Below are 24,327 nucleotides of genomic sequence, written 5' to 3'. Positions count from 1 at the left end.
TGATAAAGAAGGGCTGGCCGTCGGACTCATGGTGAAGAAATCTCGCCAGTACGTGCGTGGGCATCGATTCAGCATTGTGACAGACCACAGCCATTGACAGGGCTTTTTAAAGAGGACAATGCCATCTCACCAAGAGCCTTTGCCCGGATACAGCGATGGGCCCGGTTGCTCGCCGCGTACGAGTACGCCTCCGTGCATCTCCAAGGGGAACGCAGATTGCCAATGCAGAGGTGCTGAGCAGGCTCCCGCTGCCGACACCCCGCCCCCTCCCACCCCATTCCCGCCGAGGGCTGACAAAACCGTTTCGGTACTTAACTTCATGGACACCTTGCTGGTCACTGCCACCCAGATACGCGACTGGATGCAAAAGGACTCAGTCGTGGTGAAAGTACGCCACATCGACTTACTCGGGGGCCTGCAAGGGAAGCTGCCCGTTGAACTACGGGTCACTGATGCCAAGGTGAAGGAGCTCACCGTGGAAGCTGGCATCCTCCCCTGGCAGGCTCGTTTCATGGTTCACAAGTCAGGGCAGACAGGCCATTCTCCAGGATCTGCACAATGGACACCCAGGGGTGTCAAGAATGAAGATGCTGGCCAGAAGCTATATGTGGTGGCCAAGCCTTGATGGCATGATCGAATGACGGCCCAGCAATGTACCACAGGGCAGGAGCAGCAGAAGATCCCACCTGCCACCCCGCTATCTCCGTGGGAATGGCCATGTTTGCCGTTGGTGTGCCAGCATGCCGAATTTGCAGGCCCTTTCCAAGGGTCAATGTTTATACTCATAGAAGACGCCCATTCCAAGTGGCTGGGAGTCCATTGGATGTCGTCCACCAGGTTGAAGGCTACGGTGGGGAAGCTACAGCTCTCCTTCAGTACCCATGGCATCCTGGAGGTTCTGGCCACAGACAATATCACCCCGTTCACCAGTGGCGAGTTTGAATGCTTTATGAAGGCAAATGGGGTGCAGCACATCCGCACGGCCTGTATCACTCTTCCTCAAATGGGCTGGCTTAGCGAGTGATGCAGTCCTTCGCAAGAGGGAAATGTGACTAGCAAGGTTTTTGTTTGTCAACCGGACCATACCATGACCAGCGTAGCACCGGCAGAACTGTTGATGGGCTGATGGCTCAGAACCCGCCTCAGCCTCATGTTCCTTGATATTGGCGGGAGAGTGCAACGTGGTCAGGACCTGCAGAGGCAAGGCCAAGACAGGTGGGCGCAGACCAGCCGTTCTCTACCAGATGTGTACGTCCGAAACATCAGGGACGGTGCCCATTGGATTCCAGGGACGGGTACAACACACAGGACAGCTTTCGGACCAAGTGAAGATGCGCAAACGGACTGTGAGCAAGCACCTTGAGCACCTCAGGAGCCAGTATTGGGACACGTCCCACCAGAATAACCATATTCCAGCCACATCACCCCGGCATATGGGAGTCTGGGAATGTTGCTCCAGGCAGCCCCGGCACGGAGATGCGAGAGGTAGTGGACCCGGACTCCGAGACGGAGACTCCATGGATCAGTCACCTGCAGTAACCCCCCATCATGGAAACAGAGTTCCCAACACGCTATCTACCACGCCCCACAGCCAGCGGAGGTTTAGCCACGGGCAAAGAGGAGCAGACGTCACCATGCACTCCCTCCTTCAGAGGGACTGACAGACTTCAGGGGCGAGGAATGTTATAACTCCAGCGAGACCCATGGGGACGACCTAATTAAATTCCCAGTGTTTCTGTCTATGAGTGCGTATATGGTGTGTGTTTTTGTGTGTGTGTCTCTATGAGTGTGTGTAAATGGTGTGTTATATATGTGTGTGTGTTTCTGTCTATGAGTGTGTGTATATGGTGTGTGTATATGGGGCCGGTTTAGCTCAGTGGGCTAGACAGCTGGTTTGTAATGCAGAACAAGGCCAGCAGCGCGGGTCCAATTCCCGTACTGGCCTCCCCGATCAGGCATCAGAATGTGGCGACTAGGGGCTTTTCACAGTAACTTCATACGTGCCAATAAAAGATTATTATTATATGTGTGTTTCTGTCTGTGAGTGTGTATTTGGTGTGTGTGTGTTTCTGTCTATGTGTGTGTTTCTCTGTATGTGTGTGTTTTATCTGTGTGTGTGTTTCTGTCTATGAGTGTGTATATGGTGTGTGTGTTTTATCTGTGTGTGTTTCTGTCTATGAGTGTGTATATGGTGTGTGTGTTTTATCTGTGTGTGTGTGTTTCTGTCTATGAGTGTGTATATGGTGTGTGTGTGTGTTTCTGTCTATGAGTGTGTATATGGTGTGTGTGTTTTATCTGTGTGTGTGTTTCTGTCTATGAGTGTGTATATGGTGTGTGTGTTTTATCTGTGTGTGTGTTTCTGTCTATGAGTGTGTATATGGTGTGTGTGTTTTATCTGTGTGTGTTTCTGTCTATGAGTGTGTATATGGAGTGTGTGTTTTATCTGTGTGTGTGTTTCTGTCTATGAGTGTGTATATGGTGTGTGTGTTTTATCTGTGTGTGTGTGTGTTTCTGTCTATGAGTGTGTATATGGTGTGTGTGTTTTATCTGTGTGTGTGTGTTTCTGTGTGTATATGGAATGTGTGTTTTATCTGTGTGTGTGTTTCTGTCTATGAGTGTGTATATGGTGTGTGTGTTTTATCTGTGTGTGTGTGTTTCTGTCTATGAGTGTGTATATGGTGTGTGTGTTTTATCTGTGTGTGTGTGTGTGTTTCTGTGTGTATATGGTGTGTGTGTTTTATCTGTGTGTGTGTGCGTGTTTCTGTGTGTATATGGAGTGTGTGTTTTATCTGTGTGTGTGCTTCTGTCTATGAGTGTGTATATGGTGTGTGTGTTTTATCTGTGTGTGTGTTTTTCTGTCTATGAGTGTGTATATGGTGTGTGTGTTTTATCTGTGTGTGTGTGTTTCTGTCTATGTGAGTGTATATGGTGTGTGTGTTTTATCTGTGTGTGTGTTTCTGTGTGTATATGGTGTGTGTTTTATCTGTGTGTGTGTGTGTCTGTCTATGTGAGTGTATATGGTGTGTGTGTTTTATCTGTGTGTGTGTTTCTGTGTGTATATGGTGTGTGTGTTTTATCTGTGTGTGTGTGTATGTTTCTGTGTAAGTGAGTGTATATGGTGTGTGTGCTTTATCTGTGTGTGTGTGTGTGTTTCTGTCTATGTGTGTATATGTTGTGTGTGTTTTATCTGTGTGTGTGTGTTTCTGTCTATGTGAGTGTATATGGTGTGTGTGTTTTATCTGTGTGTGTGTTTCTGTGTGTATATGGTGTGTGTGTTTTATCTGTGTGTGTGTTTCTGTCTATGTGAGTGTATATGGTGTGTGTGTTTTATCTGTGTGTGTGTTTCTGTGTGTATATGGTGTGTGTGTTTTATCTGTGTGTGTGTGTGTTTCTGTCTATGAGTGTGTATATGGTGTGTGCGTGTGTGTTTCTGTGTGTATGTGGTGTGTGTGTTTTATCTGTGTGTGTGTGTGTTTCAGTCTATGTGAGTGTATATGGTGTGTGTGTTTTATCTGTGTGTGTGTGTTTCTGTCTATGTGAGTGTATATGTTGTGTGTGTTTTATCTGTGTGTGTGTATGTTTCTGTGTATGTGAGTGTATATGGTGTGTGTGTTTTATCTGTGTGTGTGTGTTTTTGTGTATGTGTGTGTATATGGTGTGTGTGTTTTATCTGTGTGTGTGTGTGTGTTTCTGTCTATCTGAGTGTATATGGTGTGTGTGTTTTATCTGTGTGTTTTTGTGTATGTGTGTGTATATGGTGTGTGTGTTTTATCTGTGTGTGTGTGTGTTTCTGTGCGTATATGGTGTGTGTGTTTTATCTGTGTGTGTGTGTGTTTCTGTGTGTATATGGTGTGTGTGTTTTATCTGTGTGTGTGTGTGTTTCTGTGTGTATATGGTGTGTGTGTTTTATCTGTGTGTGTGTGTGTTTCTGTGTGTATATGGTGTGTGTGTTTTATCTGTGTGTGTGTGTGTTTCTGTGTGTATATGGTGTGTGTGTTTTATCTGTGTGTGTGTGTGTTTCTGTGTGTATATGGTGTGTGTGTTTTACCTGTGTGTGTTTCTGTGTGTATATGGTGCGTGTGTTTTATCTGTGTGTGTGTGTTTCTGTGTGTATATGGTGTGTGTTGTATCTGTGTGTGTGTGTGTGTTTCTGTGTGTATATGGTGTGTGTGTTTTATCTGTGTGTGTGTGTGTGTTTCTGTGTGTATATGGTGTGTGTGTTTTATCTGTGTGTGTGTGTGTGTTTCTGTGTGTATATGGTGTGTGTGTTTTATCTGTGTGTGTGTGTGTTTCTGTGTGTATATGATGTGTGTGTTTTATCTGTGTGTGTGTGTGTTTCTGTGTGTATATGGTGTGTGTGTTTTATCTGTGTGTGTGTGTGTGTTTCTGTGTGTATATGGAGTGTGTGTTTTATCTGTGTGTGTGTTTCTGTCTATGAGTGTGTATCTGGTGTGTGTGTTTTATCTGTGTGTGTGTGTGGTTCTGTGTGTATATGGTGTGTGTTTTATCTGTGTGTGTGTGTTTCTGTCTATGTGTGTGTATATGGTGTGTGTGTTTTATCTGTGTGTGTGTGTGTTTCTGTGTGTATATGGTGTGTGTGTTTTATCTGTGTGTGTGTGTGTTTCTGTGTGTATATGGTGTGTGTGTTTTATCTGTGTGTGTGTGTGTTTCTGTGTATATATGGTGTGTGTGTTTTATCTGTGTGTGTGTGTTTCTGTGTGTATATGGTGTGTGTTTTTTATCTGTGTGTGTGTTTCTGTGTGTATATGGTGTGTGTGTTTTATCTGTGTGTGTGTTTCTGTGTGTATATGGTGTGTGTGTTTTATCTGTGTGTGTGTGTGTGTTTTTGTGTATGTGTGTGTATATGGTGTGTGTGTTTTATCTGTGTGTGTGTGTGTTTCTGTGTGTATATGGTGTGTGTTTTCTATCTGTGTGTGTGTGTGTTTCTGTGTGTATATGGTGTGTGTGTTTTATCTGTGTGTGTGTTTCTGTGTGTATATGGTGTGTGTGTTTTATCTGTGTGTGTGTTTCTGTCTATGTGAGTGTCTATGGTGTGTGTGTTTTATCTGTGTGTGTGTTTCTGTGTGTATATGGTGTGTGTGTTTTATCTGTGTGTGTGTGTTTCTGTCTATGAGTGTGTATATGGTGTGTGCGTGTGTGTTTCTGTGTGTATGTGGTGTGTGTGTTTTATCTGTGTGTGTGTTTCTGTCTATGTGAGTGTATATGGTGTGTGTGTTTTATCTGTGTGTGTGTGTTTCTGTCTATGTGAGTGTATATGTTGTGTGTGTTTTATCTGTGTGTGTGTATGTTTCTGTGTATGTGAGTGTATATGGTGTGTGTGTTTTATCTGTGTGTGTGTGTTTTTGTGTATGTGTGTGTATATGGTGTGTGTGTTTTATCTGTGTGTGTGTGTGTGTGTGTTTCTGTCTATGTGAGTGTATATGGTGTGTGTGTTTTATCTGTGTGTTTTTGTGTATGTGTGTGTATATGGTGTGTGTGTTTTATCTGTGTGTGTGTGTGTTTCTGTGCGTATATGGTGTGTGTGTTTTATCTGTGTGTGTGTGTGTTTCTGTGTGTATATGGTGTGTGTGTTTCATCTGTGTGTGTGTGTGTTTCTGTGTGTATATGGTGTGTGTGTTTTATCTGTGTGTGTGTGTGTTTCTGTGTGTATATGGTGTGTGTGTTTTATCTGTGTGTGTGTGTGTTTCTGTGTGTATATGGTGTGTGTGTTTTACCTGTGTGTGTTTCTGTGTGTATATGGTGCGTGTGTTTTATCTGTGTGTGTGTGTGTGTTTCTGTGTGTATATGGTGTGTGTGTTGTATCTGTGTGTGTGTGTGTGTTTCTGTGTGTATATGGTGTGTGTGTTTTATCTGTGTGTGTGTGTGTGTTTCTGTGTGTATATGGTGTGTGTGTTTTATCTGTGTGTGTGTGTGTGTTTCTGTGTGTATATGGTGTGTGTGTTTTATCTGTGTGTGTGTGTGTGTTTCTGTGTGTATATGGTGTGTGTGTTTTATCTGTGTGTGTGTGTGTGTTTCTGTGTGTATATGGTGTGTGTGTTTTATCTGTGTGTGTGTGTGTTTCTGTGTGTATATGGTGTGTGTGTTTTATCTGTGTGTGTGTGTGTGTTTCTGTGTGTATATGGTGTGTGTGTTTTATCTCTGTGTGTGTGTGTGTGTGTGTTTCTGTGTGTATATGGTGTGTGTGTTTTATCTGTGTGTGTGTGTGTGTTTCTGTGTGTATATGATGTGTGTGTTTTATCTGTGTGTGTGTGTTTCTGTGTGTATATGGTGTGTGTGTTTTATCTGTGTGCGTGTGTGTGTTTCTGTGTGTATATGGAGTGTGTGTTTTATCTGTGTGTGTGTTTCTGTCTATGAGTGTGTATATGGTGTGTGTGTTTTATCTGTGTGTGTGTGTGGTTCTGTGTGTATATGGTGTGTGTTTTATCTGTGTGTGTGTGTTTCTGTCTATGTGTGTGTATATGGTGTGTGTGTTTTATCTGTGTGTGTGTGTGTTTCTGTGTGTATATGGTGTGTGTGTTTTATCTGTGTGTGTGTGTGTTTCTGTGTGTATATGGTGTGTGTGTTTTATCTGTGTGTGTGTGTGTTTCTGTGTATATATGGTGTGTGTGTTTTATCTGTGTGTGTGTGTTTCTGTGTGTATATGGTGTGTGTTTTTTATCTGTGTGTGTGTTTCTGTGTGTATATGGTGTGTGTGTTTTATCTGTGTGTGTGTTTCTGTGTGTATATGGTGTGTGTGTTTTATCTGTGTGTGTGTGTGTTTTTGTGTATGTGTGTGTATATGGTGTGTGTGTTTTATCTGTGTGTGTGTGTGTGTTTCTGTGTGTATATGGTGTGTGTGTTTTATCTGTGTGTGTGTGTGTTTCTGTGTGTATATGGTGTGTGTGTTTTATCTGTGTGTGTGTGTGTGTTTCTGTGTGTATATGGTGTGTGGGTTTTATCTGTGTGTGTGTGTTTCTGTGTGTATATGGTGTGTGTTTTTTATCTGTGTGTGTGTGTTTCTGTGTGTATATGGTGTGTGTGTTTTATCTGTGTGTGTGTGTGTTTCTGTGTGTATATGGTGTGTGTGTTTTATCTGTGTGTGTGTGTGTTTTTGTGTATGTGTGTGTATATGGTGTGTGTGTTTTATCTGTGTGTGTGTTTCTGTGTGTATATGGTGTGTGTTTTTTATCTGTGTGTGTGTGTGTTTCTGTGTGTATATGGTGTGTGTGTTTTATCTGTGTGTGTGTGTGTATGTGTGTGTATATGGTGTGTGTGTTTTATCTGTGTGTGTGTGTGTTTTTGTGTATGTGTGTGTATATGGTGTGTGTGTATATGGTGTGTGTGTTTTATCTGTGTGTGTGTGTGTTTGTGTATGTGTGTGTATATGGTGTGTGTGTTTTATCTGTGTGTGTGTGTATATGGTGTGTGTGTTTTATCTGTGTGTGTGTGTGTGTGTATATGGTGTGTGTGTTTTATCTGTGTGTGTGTATATGGTGTGTGTGTTTTATCTGTGTGTGTGTGTATATGGTGTGTGTGTTTTATCTGTGTGTGTGTGTATATGGTGTGTGTGTTTTATCTGTGTGTGTGTGTGTGTGTATATGGTGTGTGTGTTTTATCTGTGTGTGTGTGTGTTTCTGTGTGTATATGGTGTGTGTGTTTTATCTGTGTGTGTGTGTGTGTGTTTCTGTGTGTATATGGTGTGTGTGTTTTATCTGTGTGTGTGTGTGCGTTTCTGTGTGTATATGGTGTGTGTGTTTTATCTGTGTGTGTGTGTGTGTGTTTCTGTGTGTATATGGTGTGTGTGTGTGTTTCTGTGTGTATATGGTGTGTGTGTTTTATCTGTGTGTCTCTGTGTCGGTGTGAGTGCACGTGTGCAGCCTGGCTGAACTCTGACACCTAGTGGCTGTAGTTTTCAAATGTTTATGTTCTGACATCACTCTGTACTAATAAGGAAGAGCTTGAGGAGGATAACGTGGGCCCAATTCTCAATATCCCCCTGCTTTCTCTCTCTCTACACTCCCTCTCTCTTTCTCTCGACTCTTGATTTCACTCATTTCTCTTCCTCCACACTCTCGCTATTCTTTCTTCCCTAGTCCAAAGATGTGCAGGTTAGGTGGATGGTCATGATCAATGCGTGGGGGTTATGGAGATGGGGTGGGGGAGTGGGCCTAGATAGAGTGCTCTTTTGGACGGTCGGCGCAGACTCGGTGGGCTGAATGGCCACCTTCTGCACTGTCGGGTTCTACAGATTTTATTCTATGGATAGGCCCTCTCTATTTTGTGATATCATAATTCCTGCAATCTCCTTTCTCCCCAAGCGTTCTCCACTCTATATACATTTCTGCACTATCTCCAAAGTTCTCTCCACCCTCCCTGCTCTTCTTTCCCTCTATCCCCACATATATTTATTATCTATTTCTCCGTGCTCTCCCCATTGTCCTGTATATCGACCTCTCATGCTCCAATCTCTCCCCCATTATTGTCACTCTCTCACCACTCTCCAAGATCTGTCCCACTCTCCATACTTCACTCCGATCTCACTCTCACTCCCTGTCCACTCTCACTGACTTCCACTCCCTCTTTCTTTGCAGTTTGCTTATTTCATTGGCTTCTTGTTCACATGTAAGTTTCTCATTCACTCACACCCATACTCCTGCTTCCTTGACCCCCACACCACTGCTCCCTGAGTATGAGGGGTACTTGTGCCCTGACCTCAGACAATCATGTCATGACAATGACTAACGGGTCTGTAGTACTTTTACATTGGAACGACAAAGCAAAGTAAGGGTTTGCAACCAAGACACCTTGTTGTAAAATATTCCTTTCACATCAGTGCCCGGTCACTGCTGCCTGAGTGCTGAAGGAGCGTTTCTGTGCCCAGTGCCCTCTGAGTACTGAAGGAGCGTTTCTGTGCCCAGTGCCCTCTGAGTACTGAAGGCGTGTTTCTGTACCCAGTGCCCTCTGAGTACTGAAGGAGCGTTTCTGTGCCCAGTGCCCTCTGAGTACTGAAGGAGTGTTTCTGTACCCAGTGCCCTCTGAGTACTGAAGGAGTGTCTCTGTACCCAGTGCCCTCTGAGTACTGAAGGAGTGTTTCTGTACCCAGTGCCCTCTGAGTACTGAAGGAGTGTCTCTGTACCCAGTGCCCTCTGAGTACTGAAGGAGCGTTTCTGTGCCCAGTGCCCTCTGAGTACTGAAGGCGTGTTTCTGTACCCAGTGCCCTCTGAGTACTGAAGGAGCGTTTCTGTGCCCAGTGCCCTCTGAGTACTGAAGGAGTGTTTCTGTACCCAGTGCCCTCTGAGTACTGAAGGAGTGTCTCTGTACCCAGTGCCCTCTGAGTACTGAAGGAGTGTTTCTGTACCCAGTGCCCTCTGAGTACTGAAGGAGTGTCTCTGTACCCAGTGCCCTCTGAGTACTGAAGGCGTGTTTCTGTGCCCAGTGCCTTCTGAGTGCTGAAGGAGTGTTTCTGTGCCCAGTGCCCTCTGAGTACTGAAGGAGTGTTTCTGTACCCAGTGCCCTCTGAGTACTGAAGGAGTGTTTCTGTACCCAGTGCCCTCTGAGTACAGAAGGAGTGTTTCTGTGCCCAGTGCCCTCTGAGTACTGAAGGAGTGTTTCTGTGCCCAGTGCCCTCTGAGCACTGAAGGAGTGTTTCTGTACCCAGTGCCCTCTGAGTACTGAAGGAGTGTTTCTGTGCCCAGTGCCCTCTGAGTACTGAAGGAGTGTTTCTGTGCCCAGTGCCCTCTGGGTACTGAAGGAGCGTTTCTGTACTCAGTGCCATCTGAGTACTGAAGGAGTGTTTCTGCACCCAGTGCCCTCTGAGTACTGAAGGAGTGTTTCTGTGCCCAGTGCCCTCTGAGTACTGAAGGAGTGTTTCTGTGCCCAGTGCCCTCTGGGTACTGAAGGAGCGTTTCTGTACTCAGTGCCCTCTGAGTACTGAAGGAGTGTTTCTGAACCCAGTGCCCTCTGGGTACTAAAGGAGTGTTTCTGTACCCAGTGCCCTCTGAGTACTGAAGGAGTGTTTCTGTACCCAGTGCCCTCTGAGTACCGAAGGAATGTTACGATACCCAGTGCCCTCTGAGTACTGAAGGAGTGTTTCTGTACCCAGTGCCCTCTGAGTACCGAAGGAATGTTACGATACCCAGTGCCCTCTGAGTACTGAAGGAGTGTTTCCCTACACTGTACCCTCTGAGTACTGAAGGAGCGTTTCTGTGCGCAGTTCCCTCTGAGTACTGAAGGAGTGTTTCTGTACCCAGTTCCCTCTGAGTACTGAAGGAGTGTTTCTGTGCCCAGTGCCCTCTGAGTACTGAAGGAGTGTTTCTGTACCCAGTGCCCTCTGAGTACTGAAGGAGTGTTTCTGTACCCAGTGCCCTCTGAGTACAGAGGAGTGTTTCTGTGCCCAGTGCCCTCTGAGTACTGAAGGAGTGTTTCTGTGCCCAGTGCCCTCTGAGTACTGAAGGAGCGTTTTTGTACCCAGTGCCCTCTGAGTACTGAAGGAGTATCTCTGTGCCCAGTGCCCTCTGAGTACTGAAGGAGCGTTTCTGTACCCAGTTCCCTCTGAGTACTGAAGGAGTGTTTCTGTACCCAGTGCCCTCTGAGTACTGAAGGAGCGTTTCTGTACCCAGTGCCCTCTGAGTACTGAAGGAGTGCTTCTGTACCCAGTTCCCTCTGAGTACTGAAGGAGCGTTTCTGTACCCATTGCCCTCTGAGTACTGAAGGAGTGTTTCTGTACCCAGTGCCCTCTGAGTACTGAAGGGGTGTTTCTGTACCCAGTGCCCTCTGAGTACTGAAGGAGTGTTTCTCTACCCAGTGCCCTCTGAGTACTGAAGGAGTGTTTCTGTACCCAGTGCCCTCTGAGTACTGAAGGAGTGTTTCTGTACCCAGTGCCCTCTGAGTACAGAAGGAGTGTTTCTGTACCCAGTGCCCTCTGAGTACTGAAGGAGTGTTTCTGTACCCAGTGCCCTCTGAGTACTGAAGGAGTGTTTCTGTACCCAGTGCCCACTGAGTACTGAAGGAGTGTTTCTGTGCCCAGCGCCCTCTGAGTACTGAAGGAGTGTTTCTGTACCCAGTGCCCTCTGAGTACTGAAGGAGTGTTTCTGTACCCAGTGCCCTCTGAGTACAGAAGGAGTGTTTCTGTGCCCAGTGCCCTCTGAGTACTGAAGGAGTGTTTCTGTACCCAGTGCCCTCTGAGTACTGAAGGAGCGTTTCTGTACCCAGTGCCCTCTGAGTACTGAAGGAGTGTTTCTGTGCCCAGTGCCCTCTGAGTACTGAAGGAGCGTTTCTGTACCCAGTGCCCTCTGAGTACTGAAGGATTGATTCTGTGCCCAGTGCCCTCTGGGCACTGAAGGAGTGTTTCTGTACCCAGTGCCCTCTGAGTACTGAAGGAGTGTTTCTGTGCCCAGTGCCCTCTGAGTACTGAAGGAGTGTTTCTGCACCCAGTGCCCTCTGAGTACTGAAGGAGTGTTTCTGTGCCCAGTGCCCTCTGGGTACTGAAGGAGCGTTTCTGTACTCAGTGCCCTCTGAGTACTGAAGGAGTGTTTCTGCACCCAGTGCCCTCTGAGTACTGAAGGAGCGTTTCTGTACTCAGTGCCCTCTGAGTACTGAAGGAGTGTCTCTGTGCCCAGTGCCCTCTGAGTACTGAAGGAGCGTTTCTGTACCCAGTGCCCTCTGAGTACCGAAGGAATGTTACGATACCCAGTGCCCTCTGAGTACTGAAGGAGTGTTTCCCTACACTGTACCCACTGAGTACTGAAGGAGCGTTTCTGTGCCCAGTTCCCTCTGAGTACTGAAGGAGTGTTTCTGTACCCAGTTCCCTCTGAGTACTGAAGGAGTGTTTCTGTACCCAGTGCCCTCTGAGTACTGAAGGAGTGTTTCTGTACCCAGTGCCCTCTGAGTACAGAAGGAGTGTTTCTGTGCCCAGTGCCCTCTGAGTACTGAAGGAGTGTTTCTGTGCCCAGTGCCCTCTGAGTACTGAAGGAGCGTTTCTGTACCCAGTGCCCTCTGAGTACTGAAGGAGTGTCTCTGTGCCCAGTGCCCTCTGAGTACTGAAGGAGCGTTTCTGTACCCAGTGCCCTCTGAGTACTGAAGGAGTGTTTCTGTACCCAGTGCCCTCTGAGTACTGAAGGAGAGTTTCTGTACCCAGTGTCCTCTGAGTACTGAAGAAGTGTTTCTGTACCCAGTGCCCTCTGAGTACTGAAGGAGTGTTTCTGTGCCCAGTGCCCTCTGAGTACTGAAGGAGCGTTTCTGCACCCAGTGCCCTCTGAGTACTGAAGGATTGATTCTGTGCCCAGTGCCCTCTGAGCACTGAAGGAGTATTTCTGTACCCAGTGCCCTCTGAGTACTGAAGAAGTGTTTCTGTGCCCAGTGCCCTCTGAGTACTGAAGGAGTGTTTCTGTGCCCAGTGCCCTCTGGGTACTGAAGGAGCGTTTCTGTACTCAGTGCCCTCTGAGTACTGAAGGAGTGTTTCTGCACCCAGTGCCCTCTGAGTACTGAAGGAGTGTTTCTGTGCCCAGTGCCCTCTGAGTACTGAAGGAGTGTTTCTGTGCCCAGTGCCCTCTGGGTACTGAAGGAGCGTTTCTGTACTCAGTGCCCTCTGAGTACTGAAGGAGTGTTTCTGAACCCAGTGCCCTCTGGGTACTAAAGGAGTGTTTCTGTACCCAGTGCCCTCTGAGTACTGAAGGAGTGTTTCTGTACCCAGTGCCCTCTGAGTACCGAAGGAATGTTACGATACCCAGTGCCCTCTGAGTACTGAAGGAGTGTTTCTGTACCCAGTGCCCTCTGAGTACCGAAGGAATGTTACGATACCCAGTGCCCTCTGAGTACTGAAGGAGTGTTTCCCTACACTGTACCCTCTGAGTACTGAAGGAGCGTTTCTGTGCCCAGTTCCCTCTGAGTACTGAAGGAGTGTTTCTGTACCCAGTTCCCTCTGAGTACTGAAGGAGTGTTTCTGTGCCCAGTGCCCTCTGAGTACTGAAGGAGTGTTTCTGTACCCAGTGCCCTCTGAGTACTGAAGGAGTGTTTCTGTACCCAGTGCCCTCTGAGTACAGAAGGAGTGTTTCTGTGCCCAGTGCCCTCTGAGTACTGAAGGAGTGTTTCTGTGCCCAGTGCCCTCTGAGTACTGAAGGAGCGTTTTTGTACCCAGTGCCCCCTGAGTACTGAAGGAGTGTCTCTGTGCCCAGTGCCCTCTGAGTACTGAAGGAGCGTTTCTGTACCCAGTGCCCTCTGAGTACTGAAGGAGTGTTTCTGTACCCAGTGCCCTCTGAGTACTGAAGGAGCGTTTCTGTACCCAGTGCCCTCTGAGTACTGAAGGAGTGTTTCTGTACCCAGTTCCCTCTGAGTACTGAAGGAGCGTTTCTGTACCCAGTGCCCTCTGAGTACTGAAGGAGTGTTTCTGTACCCAGTGCCCTCTGAGTACTGAAGGGGTGTTTCTGTACCCAGTGCCCTCTGAGTACTGAAGGAGTGTTTCTCTACCCAGTGCCCTCTGAGTACTGAAGGAGTGTTTCTGTACCCAGTGCCCTCTGAGTACTGAAGGAGTGTTTCTGTACCCAGTGCCCTCTGAGTACTGAAGGAGTGTTTCTGTACCCAGTGCCCTCTGAGTACTGAAGGAGTGTTTCTGTACCCAGTGCCCTCTGAGTACTGAAGGAGTGTTTCTGTACCCAGTGCCCACTGAGTACTGAAGGAGTGTTTCTGTGCCCAGTGCCCTCTGAGTACTGAAGGAGTGTTTCTGTACCCAGTGCCCTCTGAGTACTGAAGGAGTGTTTCTGTACCCAGTGCCCTCTGAGTACTGAAGGAGTGTTTCTGTACCCAGTGCCCTCTGAGTACAGAAGGAGTGTTTCTGTGCCCAGTGCCCTGTGAGTACTGAAGGAGTGTTTCTGTACCCAGTGCCCTCTGAGTACTGAAGGAGCGTTTCTGTACCCAGTGCCCTCTGAGTACTGAAGGAGTGTTTCTGTGCCCAGTGCCCTCTGAGTACTGAAGGAGCGTTTCTGTACCCAGTGCCCTCTGAGTACTGAAGGATTGATTCTGTGCCCAGTGCCCTCTGGGCACTGAAGGAGTGTTTCTGTACCCAGTGCCCTCTGAGTACTGAAGGAGTGTTTCTGTGCCCAGTGCCCTCTGAGTACTGAAGGAGTGTTTCTGCACCCAGTGCCCTCTGAGTACTGAAGGAGTGTTTCTGTGCCCAGTGCCCTCTGGGCACTGAAGGAGTGTTTCTGTACCCAGTGCCCTCTGAGTACTGAAGGAGTGTTTCTGTGCCCAGTGCCCTCTGAGTACTGAAGGAGTGTTTCTGCACCCAGTGCCCTCTGAGTACTGAAGGAGTGTTTCTGTGCCCAGTGCCCTCTGGGTACTGAAGGAGCGTTTCTGTACTCAGTGCCCTCTGAGTACTGAAGGAGTGTTTCTGCACCCAGTGCCCTCTGAGTACTGAAGGAGCGTTTCTGTACTCAGTGCCCTCTGAGTACTGAAGGAGTGTCTCTGTGCCCAGTGCCCTCTGAGTACTGAAGGAGCGTTTCTGTACCCAGTGCCCTCTGAGTACCGAAGGAATGTTACGATACCCAGTGCCCTCTGAGTACTGAAGGAGTGTTTCCCTACACTGTACCCTCTGAGTACTGAAGGAGCGTTTCTGTGCCCAGTTCCCTCTGAGTACTGAAGGAGTGTTTCTGTACCCAGTTCCCTCTGAGTACTGAAGGAGTGTTTCTGTACCCAGTGCCCTCTGAGTACTGAAGGAGTGTTTCTGTACCCAGTGCCCTCTGAGTACAGAAGGAGTGTTTCTGTGCCCAGTGCCCTCTGAGTACTGAAGGAGTGTTTCTGTGCCCAGTGCCCTCTGAGTACTGAAGGAGCGTTTCTGTACCCAGTGCCCTCTGAGTACTGAAGGAGTGTCTCTGTGCCCAGTGCCCTCTGAGTACTGAAGGAGCGTTTCTGTCCCCAGTGCCCTCTGAGTACTGAAGGAGTGTTTCTGTACCCAGTGCCCTCTGAGTACTGAAGGAGAGTTTCTGTACCCAGTGTCCTCTGAGTACTGAAGAAGTGTTTCTGTACCCAGTGCCCTCTGAGTACTGAAGGAGTGTTTCTGTGCCCAGTGCCCTCTGAGTACTGAAGGAGCGTTTCTGTACCCAGTGCCCTCTGAGTACTGAAGGATTGATTCTGTGCCCAGTGCCCTCTGAGCACTGAAGGAGTGTTTCTGTACCCAGTGCCCTCTGAGTACTGAAGGAGTGTTTCTGTGCCCAGTGCCCTCTGAGTACTGAAGGAGTGTTTCTGTGCCCAGTGCCCTCTGGGTACTGAAGGAGCGTTTCTGTACTCAGTGCCCTCTGAGTACTGAAGGAGTGTTTCTGCACCCAGTGCCCTCTGAGTACTGAAGGAGTGTTTCTGTGCCCAGTGCCCTCTGAGTACTGAAGGAGTGTTTCTGTGCCCAGTGCCCTCTGGGTACTGAAGGAGCGTTTCTGTACTCAGTGCCCTCTGAGTACTGAAGGAGTGTTTCTGAACCCAGTGCCCTCTGGGTACTAAAGGAGTGTTTCTGTACCCAGTGCCCTCTGAGTACTGAAGGAGTGTTTCTGTACCAAGTGCCCTCTGAGTACCGAAGGAATGTTACGATACCCAGTGCCCTCTGAGTACTGAAGGAGTGTTTCTGTACCCAGTTCCCTCTGAGTACTGAAGGAGTGTTTCTGTGCCCAGTGCCCTCTGAGTACTGAAGGAGTGTTTCTGTACCCAGTGCCCTCTGAGTACTGAAGGAGTGTTTCTGTACCCAGTGCCCTCTGAGTACAGAAGGAGTGTTTCTGTGCCCAGTGCCCTCTGAGTACTGAAGGAGTGTTTCTGTGCCCAGTGCCCTCTGAGTACTGAAGGAGCGTTTTTGTACCCAGTGCCCCCTGAGTACTCAAGGAGTGTCTCTGTGCCCAGTGCCCTCTGAGTACTGAAGGAGCGTTTCTGTACCCAGTGCCCTCTGAGTACTGAAGGAGTGTTTCTGTACCCAGTGCCCTCTGAGTACTGAAGGAGCGTTTCTGTACCCAGTGCCCTCTGAGTACTGAAGGAGTGTTTCTGTACCCAGTTCCCTCTGAGTACTGAAGGAGCGTTTCTGTACCCAGTGCCCTCTGAGTACTGAAGGAGTGTTTCTGTACCCAGTGCCCTCTGAGTACTGAAGGGGTGTTTCTGTACCCAGTGCCCTCTGAGTACTGAAGGAGTGTTTCTCTACCCAGTGCCCTCTGAGTACTGAAGGAGTGTTTCTGTACCCAGTGCCCTCTGAGTACTGAAGGAGTGTTTCTGTACCCAGTGCCCTCTGAGTACTGAACGAGTGTTTCTGTACCCAGTGCCCTCTGAGTACTGAAGGAGTGTTTCTGTACCCAGTGCCCTCTGAGTACTGAAGGATTGATTCTGTGCCCAGTGCCCTCTGGGCACTGAAGGAGTGTTTCTGTACCCAGTGCCCTCTGAGTACTGACGGAGTGTTTCTGTGCCCAGTGCCCTCTGAGTACTGAAGGAGTGTTTCTGCACCCAGTGCCCTCTGAGTACTGAAGGAGTGTTTCTGTGCCCAGTGCCCTCTGGGTACTGAAGGAGCGTTTCTGTACTCAGTGCCCTCTGAGTACTGAAGGAGTGTTTCTGCACCCAGTGCCCTCTGAGTACTGAAGGAGCGTTTCTGTACTCAGTGCCCTCTGAGTACTGAAGGAGTGTCTCTGTGCCCAGTGCCCTCTGAGTACTGAAGGAGCGTTTCTGTACCCAGTGCCCTCTGAGTACAGAAGGAGTGTTTCTGTGCCCAGTGCCCTCTGAGTACGGAAGGAGTGTTTCTGTGCCCAGTGCCCTCTGAGTACTGAAGGAGTGTTTCTGTGCCCAGTGCCCTCTGAGTACTGAAGGAGCGTTTCTGTACCCAGTGCCCTCTGAGTACTGAAGGAGTGTCTCTGTGCCCAGTGCCCTCTGAGTACTGAAGGAGCGTTTCTGTACCCAGTGCCCTCTGAGTACTGAAGGAGTGTTTCTGTACCCAGTGCCCTCTGAGTACTGAAGGAGAGTTTCTGTACCCAGTGTCCTCTGAGTACTGAAGAAGTGTTTCTGTACCCAGTGCCCTCTGAGTACTGAAGGAGTGTTTCTGTGCCCAGTGCCCTCTGAGTACTGAAGGAGCGTTTCTGTACCCAGTGCCCTCTGAGTACTGAAGGATTGATTCTGTGCCCAGTGCCCTCTGAGCACTGAAGGAGTGTTTCTGTACCCAGTGCCCTCTGAGTACTGAAGGAGTGTTTCTGTGCCCAGTGCCCTCTGAGTACTGAAGGAGTGTTTCTGTGCCCAGTGCCCTCTGGGTACTGAAGGAGCGTTTCTGTACTCAGTGCCCTCTGAGTACTGAAGGAGTGTTTCTGCACCCAGTGCCCTCTGAGTACTGAAGGAGTGTTTCTGTGCCCAGTGCCCTCTGAGTACTGAAGGAGTGTTTCTGTGCCCAGTGCCCTCTGGGTACTGAAGGAGCGTTTCTGTACTCAGTGACCTCTGAGTACTGAAGGAGTGTTTCTGTACCCAGTGCCCTCTGAGGACTGAAGGAGTGTTTCTGTACCCAGTGCCCTCTGAGTACTGAAGGAGTGTTTCTGTGCCCAGTGCCCTCTGAGTACTGAAGGAGTGTTTCTGTGCCCAGTGCCCTCTGGGTACTGAAGGAGCGTTTCTGTACTCAGTGCCCTCTGAGTACTGAAGGAGTGTTTCTGCACCCAATGCCCTCTGAGTACTGAAGGAGTGTTTCTGAACCCAGTGCCCTCTGGGTACTGAAGGAGCGTTTCTGTACGCAGTGCCCTCTGAGTACTGAAGGAGTGTTTCTGCACCCAGTGCCCTCTGAGTACCGAAGGAATGTTACGATACCCAGTGCCCTCTGAGTACTGAAGGAGTGTTTCCCTACACTGTGCCCTCTGAGTACTGAAGGAGCGTTTCTGTACCCAGTGCTCTCTGAGTACTGAAGGAGTGTTTCTGTACCCAGTGCCCTCTGAGTACAGAAGGAGTGTTTCTGTGCCCAGTGCCCTCTGAGTACTGAAGGAGTGTTTCTGTGCCCAGTGCCCTCTGAGTACTGAAGGAGCGTTTCTGTGCCCAGTGCCCTCTGAGTACTGAAGGAGCGTTTCTGTACCCAGTGCCCTCTGAGTACTGAAGGAGTGTTTCTGTACCCAGTTCCCTCTGAGTACTGAAGGAGTGTTTCTGTACCCAGTGCCCTCTGAGTACTGAAGGAGTGTTTCTGTACCCTGTGCCCTCTGAGTACAGACGGAGTGTTTCTGTGCCCAGTGCCCTCTGAGTACTGAAGGAGTGTTTCTGTGCCCAGTGCCCTCTGAGTACTGAAGGAGCGTTTCTGTACCCAGTGCCCTCTGAGTACTGAAGGAGTGTCTCTGTGCCCAGTGCCCTCTGAGTACTGAAGGAGCGTTTCTGTACCCAGTGCCCTCTGAGTACTGAAGGAGTGTTTCTGTACCCAGTGCCCTCTGAGTACTGAAGGAGAGTTTCTGTACCCAGTGTCCTCTGAGTACTGAAGAAGTGTTTCTGTACCCAGTGCCCTCTGAGTACTGAAGGAGTGTTTCTGTGCCCAGTGCCCTCTGAGTACTGAAGGAGCGTTTCTGCACCCAGTGCCCTCTGAGTACTGAAGGATTGATTCTGTGCCCAGTGCCCTCTGAGCACTGAAGGAGTATTTCTGTACCCAGTGCCCTCTGAGTACTGAAGGAGTGTTTCTGTGCCCAGTGCCCTCTGAGTACTGAAGGAGTGTTTCTGTGCCCAGTGCCCTCTGGGTACTGAAGGAGCGTTTCTGTACTCAGTGCCCTCTGAGTACTGAAGGAGTGTTTCTGCACCCAGTGCCCTCTGAGTACTGAAGGAGTGTTTCTGTGCCCAGTGCCCTCTGAGTACTGAAGGAGTGTTTCTGTGCCCAGTGCCCTCTGGGTACTGAAGGAGCGTTTCTGTACTCAGTGCCCTCTGAGTACTGAAGGAGTGTTTCTGAACCCAGTGCCCTCTGGGTACTAAAGGAGTGTTTCTGTACCCAGTGCCCTCTGAGTACTGAAGGAGTGTTTCTGTACCCAGTGCCCTCTGAGTACCGAAGGAATGTTACGATACCCAGTGCCCTCTGAGTACTGAAGGAGTGTTTCTGTACCCAGTGCCCTCTGAGTACCGAAGGAATGTTACGATACCCAGTGCCCTCTGAGTACTGAAGGAGTGTTTCCCTACACTGTACCCTCTGAGTACTGAAGGAGCGTTTCTGTGCCCAGTTCCCTCTGAGTACTGAAGGAGTGTTTCTGTACCCAGTTCCCTCTGAGTACTGAAGGAGTGTTTCTGTGCCCAGTGCCCTCTGAGTACTGAAGGAGTGTTTCTGTACCCAGTGCCCTCTGAGTACTGAAGGAGTGTTTCTGTACCCAGTGCCCTCTGAGTACAGAAGGAGTGTTTCTGTGCCCAGTGCCCTCTGAGTACTGAAGGAGTGTTTCTGTGCCCAGTGCCCTCTGAGTACTGAAGGAGCGTTTTTGTACCCAGTGCCCCCTGAGTACTCAAGGAGTGTCTCTGTGCCCAGTGCCCTCTGAGTACTGAAGGAGCGTTTCTGTACCCAGTGCCCTCTGAGTACTGAAGGAGTGTTTCTGTACCCAGTGCCCTCTGAGTACTGAAGGAGCGTTTCTGTACCCAGTGCCCTCTGAGAACTGAAGGAGTGTTTCTGTACCCAGTTCCCTCTGAGTACTGAAGGAGCGTTTCTGTACCCAGTGCCCTCTGAGTACTGAAGGAGTGTTTCTGTACCCAGTGCCCTCTGAGTACTGAAGGGGTGTTTCTGTACCCAGTGCCCTCTGAGTACTGAAGGAGTGTTTCTCTACCCAGTGCCCTCTGAGTACTGAAGGAGTGTTTCTGTACCCAGTGCCCTCTGAGTACTGAAGGAGTGTTTCTGTACCCAGTGCCCTCTGAGTACTGAAGGAGTGTTTCTGTACCCAGTGCCCTCTGAGTACTGAAGGAGTGTTTCTGTACCCAGTGCCCTCTGAGTACTGAAGGAGTGTTTCTGTACCCAGTGCCCACTGAGTACTGAAGGAGTGTTTCTGTGCCCAGTGCCCTCTGAGTACTGAAGGAGTGTTTCTGTACCCAGTGCCCTCTGAGTACTGAAGGAGTGTTTCTCTACCCTGTGCCCTCTGAGTACTGAAGGAGTGTTTCTGTACCCAGTGCCCTCTGAGTACTGAAGGAGTGTTTCTGTACCCAGTGCCCTCTGAGTACTGAAGGAGTGTTTCTGTACCCAGTGCCCTCTGAGTACTGAAGGATTGATTCTGTGCCCAGTGCCCTCTGGGCACTGAAGGAGTGTTTCTGTACCCAGTGCCCTCTGAGTACTGACGGAGTTTTTCTGTGCCCAGTGCCCTCTGAGTACTGAAGGAGTGTTTCTGCACCCAGTGCCCTCTGAGTACTGAAGGAGTGTTTCTGTGCCCAGTGCCCTCTGGGTACTGAAGGAGCGTTTCTGTACTCAGTGCCCTCTGAGTACTGAAGGAGTGTTTCTGCACCCAGTGCCCTCTGAGTACTGAAGGAGCGTTTCTGTACTCAGTGCCCTCTGAGTACTGAAGGAGTGTCTCTGTGCCCAGTGCCCTCTGAGTACTGAAGGAGCGTTTCTGTACCCAGTGCCCTCTGAGTACAGAAGGAGTGTTTCTGTGCCCAGTGCCCTCTGAGTACGGAAGGAGTGTTTCTGTGCCCAGTGCCCTCTGAGTACTGAAGGAGTGTTTCTGTGCCCAGTGCCCTCTGAGTACTGAAGGAGCGTTTCTGTACCCAGTGCCCTCTGAGTACTGAAGGAGTGTCTCTGTGCCCAGTGCCCTCTGAGTACTGAAGGAGCGTTTCTGTACCCAGTGCCCTCTGAGTACTGAAGGAGTGTTTCTGTACCCAGTGCCCTCTGAGTACTGAAGGAGAGTTTCTGTACCCAGTGTCCTCTGAGTACTGAAGAAGTGTTTCTGTACCCAGTGCCCTCTGAGTACTGAAGGAGTGTTTCTGTGCCCAGTGCCCTCTGAGTACTGAAGGAGCGTTTCTGTACCCAGTGCCCTCTGAGTACTGAAGGATTGATTCTGTGCCCAGTGCCCTCTGAGCACTGAAGGAGTGTTTCTGTACCCAGTGCCCTCTGAGTACTGAAGGAGTGTTTCTGTGCCCAGTGCCCTCTGAGTACTGAAGGAGTGTTTCTGTGCCCAGTGCCCTCTGGGTACTGAAGGAGCGTTTCTGTACTCAGTGCCCTCTGAGTACTGAAGGAGTGTTTCTGCACCCAGTGCCCTCTGAGTACTGAAGGAGTGTTTCTGTGCCCAGTGCCCTCTGAGTACTGAAGGAGTGTTTCTGTGCCCAGTGCCCTCTGGGTACTGAAGGAGCGTTTCTGTACTCAGTGACCTCTGAGTACTGAAGGAGTGTTTCTGTACCCAGTGCCCTCTGAGGACTGAAGGAGTGTTTCTGTACCCAGTGCCCTCTGAGTACTGAAGGAGTGTTTCTGTGCCCAGTGCCCTCTGAGTACTGAAGGAGTGTTTCTGTGCCCAGTGCCCTCTGGGTACTGAAGGAGCGTTTCTGTACTCAGTGCCCTCTGAGTACTGAAGGAGTGTTTCTGCACCCAATGCCCTCTGAGTACTGAAGGAGTGTTTCTGAACCCAGTGCCCTCTGGGTACTGAAGGAGCGTTTCTGTACCCAGTGCCCTCTGAGTACTGAAGGAGTGTTTCTGCACCCAGTGCCCTCTGAGTACCGAAGGAATGTTACGATACCCAGTGCCCTCTGAGTACTGAAGGAGTGTTTCCCTACACTGTGCCCTCTGAGTACTGAAGGAGCGTTTCTGTACCCAGTGCTCTCTGAGTACTGAAGGAGTGTTTCTGTACCCAGTGCCCTCTGAGTACAGAAGGAGTGTTTCTGTGCCCAGTGCCCTCTGAGTACTGAAGGAGTGTTTCTGTGTCCAGTGCCCTCTGAGTACTGAAGGAGCGTTTCTGTGCCCAGTGCCCTCTGAGTACAGAAGGAGTGTTTCTGTGCCCAGTGCCCTCTGAGTACTGAAGGAGTGTTTCTGTGCCCAGTGCCCTCTGAGTACTGAAGGAGTGTTTCTGTGCCCAGTGCCCTCTGAGTACTGAAGGAGTGTTTCTGCACCCAGTGCCCTCTGAGTACTGAAGGAGTGTTTCTGTGCCCAGTGCCCTCTGAGTACTGAAGGAGTGTTTCTGTGCCCAGTGCCCTCTGGGTACTGAAGGAGCGTTTCTGTACTCAGTGCCCTCTGAGTACTGAAGGAGTGTTTCTGAACCCAGTGCCCTCTGGGTACTAAAGGAGTGTTTCTGTACCCAGTGCCCTCTGAGTACTGAAGGAGTGTTTCTGTACCCAGTGCCCTCTGAGTACCGAAGGAATGTTACGATACCCAGTGCCCTCTGAGTACTGAAGGAGTGTTTCTGTACCCAGTGCCCTCTGAGTACCGAAGGAATGTTACGATACCCAGTGCCCTCTGAGTACTGAAGGAGTGTTTCCCTACACTGTACCCTCTGAGTACTGAAGGAGCGTTTCTGTGCCCAGTTCCCTCTGAGTACTGAAGGAGTGTTTCTGTACCCAGTTCCCTCTGAGTACTGAAGGAGTGTTTCTGTGCCCAGTGCCCTCTGAGTACTGAAGGAGTGTTTCTGTACCCAGTGCCCTCTGAGTACTGAAGGAGTGTTTCTGTACCCAGTGCCCTCTGAGTACAGAAGGAGTGTTTCTGTGCCCAGTGCCCTCTGAGTACTGAAGGAGTGTTTCTGTGCCCAGTGCCCTCTGAGTACTGAAGGAGCGTTTTTGTACCCAGTGCCCCCTGAGTACTGAAGGAGTGTCTCTGTGCCCAGTGCCCTCTGAGTACTGAAGGAGCGTTTCTGTACCCAGTGCCCTCTGAGTACTGAAGGAGTGTTTCTGTACCCAGTGCCCTCTGAGTACTGAAGGAGCGTTTCTGTACCCAGTGCCCTCTGAGTACTGAAGGAGTGTTTCTGTACCCAGTTCCCTCTGAGTACTGAAGGAGCGTTTCTGTACCCAGTGCCCTCTGAGTACTGAAGGAGTGTTTCTGTACCCAGTGCCCTCTGAGTACTGAAGGGGTGTTTCTGTACCCAGTGCCCTCTGAGTACTGAAGGAGTGTTTCTCTACCCAGTGCCCTCTGAGTACTGAAGGAGTGTTTCTGTACCCAGTGCCCTCTGAGTACTGAAGGAGTGTTTCTGTACCCAGTGCCCTCTGAGTACTGAAGGAGTGTTTCTGTACCCAGTGCCCTCTGAGTACTGAAGGAGTGTTTCTGTACCCAGTGCCCTCTGAGTACTGAAGGAGTGTTTCTGTACCCAGTGCCCACTGAGTACTGAAGGAGTGTTTCTGTGCCCAGTGCCCTCTGAGTACTGAAGGAGTGTTTCTGTACCCAGTGCCCTCTGAGTACTGAAGGAGTGTTTCTGTACCCAGTGCCCTCTGAGTACTGAAGGAGTGTTTCTGTACCCAGTGCCCTCTGAGTACAGAAGGAGTGTTTCTGTGCCCAGTGCCCTCTGAGTACTGAAGGAGTGTTTCTGTACCCAGTGCCCTCTGAGTACTGAAGGAGCGTTTCTGTACCCAGTGCCCTCTGAGTACTGAAGGAGTGTTTCCCTACACTGTACCCTCTGAGTACTGAAGGAGCGTTTCTGTGCCCAGTTCCCTCTGAGTACTGAAGGAGTGTTTCTGTACCCAGTTCCCTCTGAGTACTGAAGGAGTGTTTCTGTACCCAGTGCCCTCTGAGTACTGAAGGAGTGTTTCTGTACCCAGTGCCCTCTGAGTACAGAAGGAGTGTTTCTGTGCCCAGTGCCCTCTGAGTACTGAAGGAGTGTTTCTGTGCCCAGTGCCCTCTGAGTACTGAAGGAGCGTTTCTGTACCCAGTGCCCTCTGAGTACTGAAGGAGTGTCTCTGTGCCCAGTGCCCTCTGAGTACTGAAGGAGCGTTTCTGTCCCCAGTGCCCTCTGAGTACTGAAGGAGTGTTTCTGTACCCAGTGCCCTCTGAGTACTGAAGGAGAGTTTCTGTACCCAGTGTCCTCTGAGTACTGAAGAAGTGTTTCTGTACCCAGTGCCCTCTGAGTACTGAAGGAGTGTTTCTGTGCCCAGTGCCCTCTGAGTACTGAAGGAGCGTTTCTGTACCCAGTGCCCTCTGAGTACTGAAGGATTGATTCTGTGCCCAGTGCCCTCTGAGCACTGAAGGAGTGTTTCTGTACCCAGTGCCCTCTGAGTACTGAAGGAGTGTTTCTGTGCCCAGTGCCCTCTGAGTACTGAAGGAGTGTTTCTGTGCCCAGTGCCCTCTGGGTACTGAAGGAGCGTTTCTGTACTCAGTGCCCTCTGAGTACTGAAGGAGTGTTTCTGCACCCAGTGCCCTCTGAGTACTGAAGGAGTGTTTCTGTGCCCAGTGCCCTCTGAGTACTGAAGGAGTGTTTCTGTGCCCAGTGCCCTCTGGGTACTGAA

This window comes from Scyliorhinus torazame, chromosome 14, assembly GCF_047496885.1.
Source record: "Scyliorhinus torazame isolate Kashiwa2021f chromosome 14, sScyTor2.1, whole genome shotgun sequence".
NCBI classification, from domain to species: Eukaryota; Metazoa; Chordata; class Chondrichthyes; order Carcharhiniformes; family Scyliorhinidae; genus Scyliorhinus; species Scyliorhinus torazame.
This window is presented reverse-complemented; position numbering follows the sequence as displayed.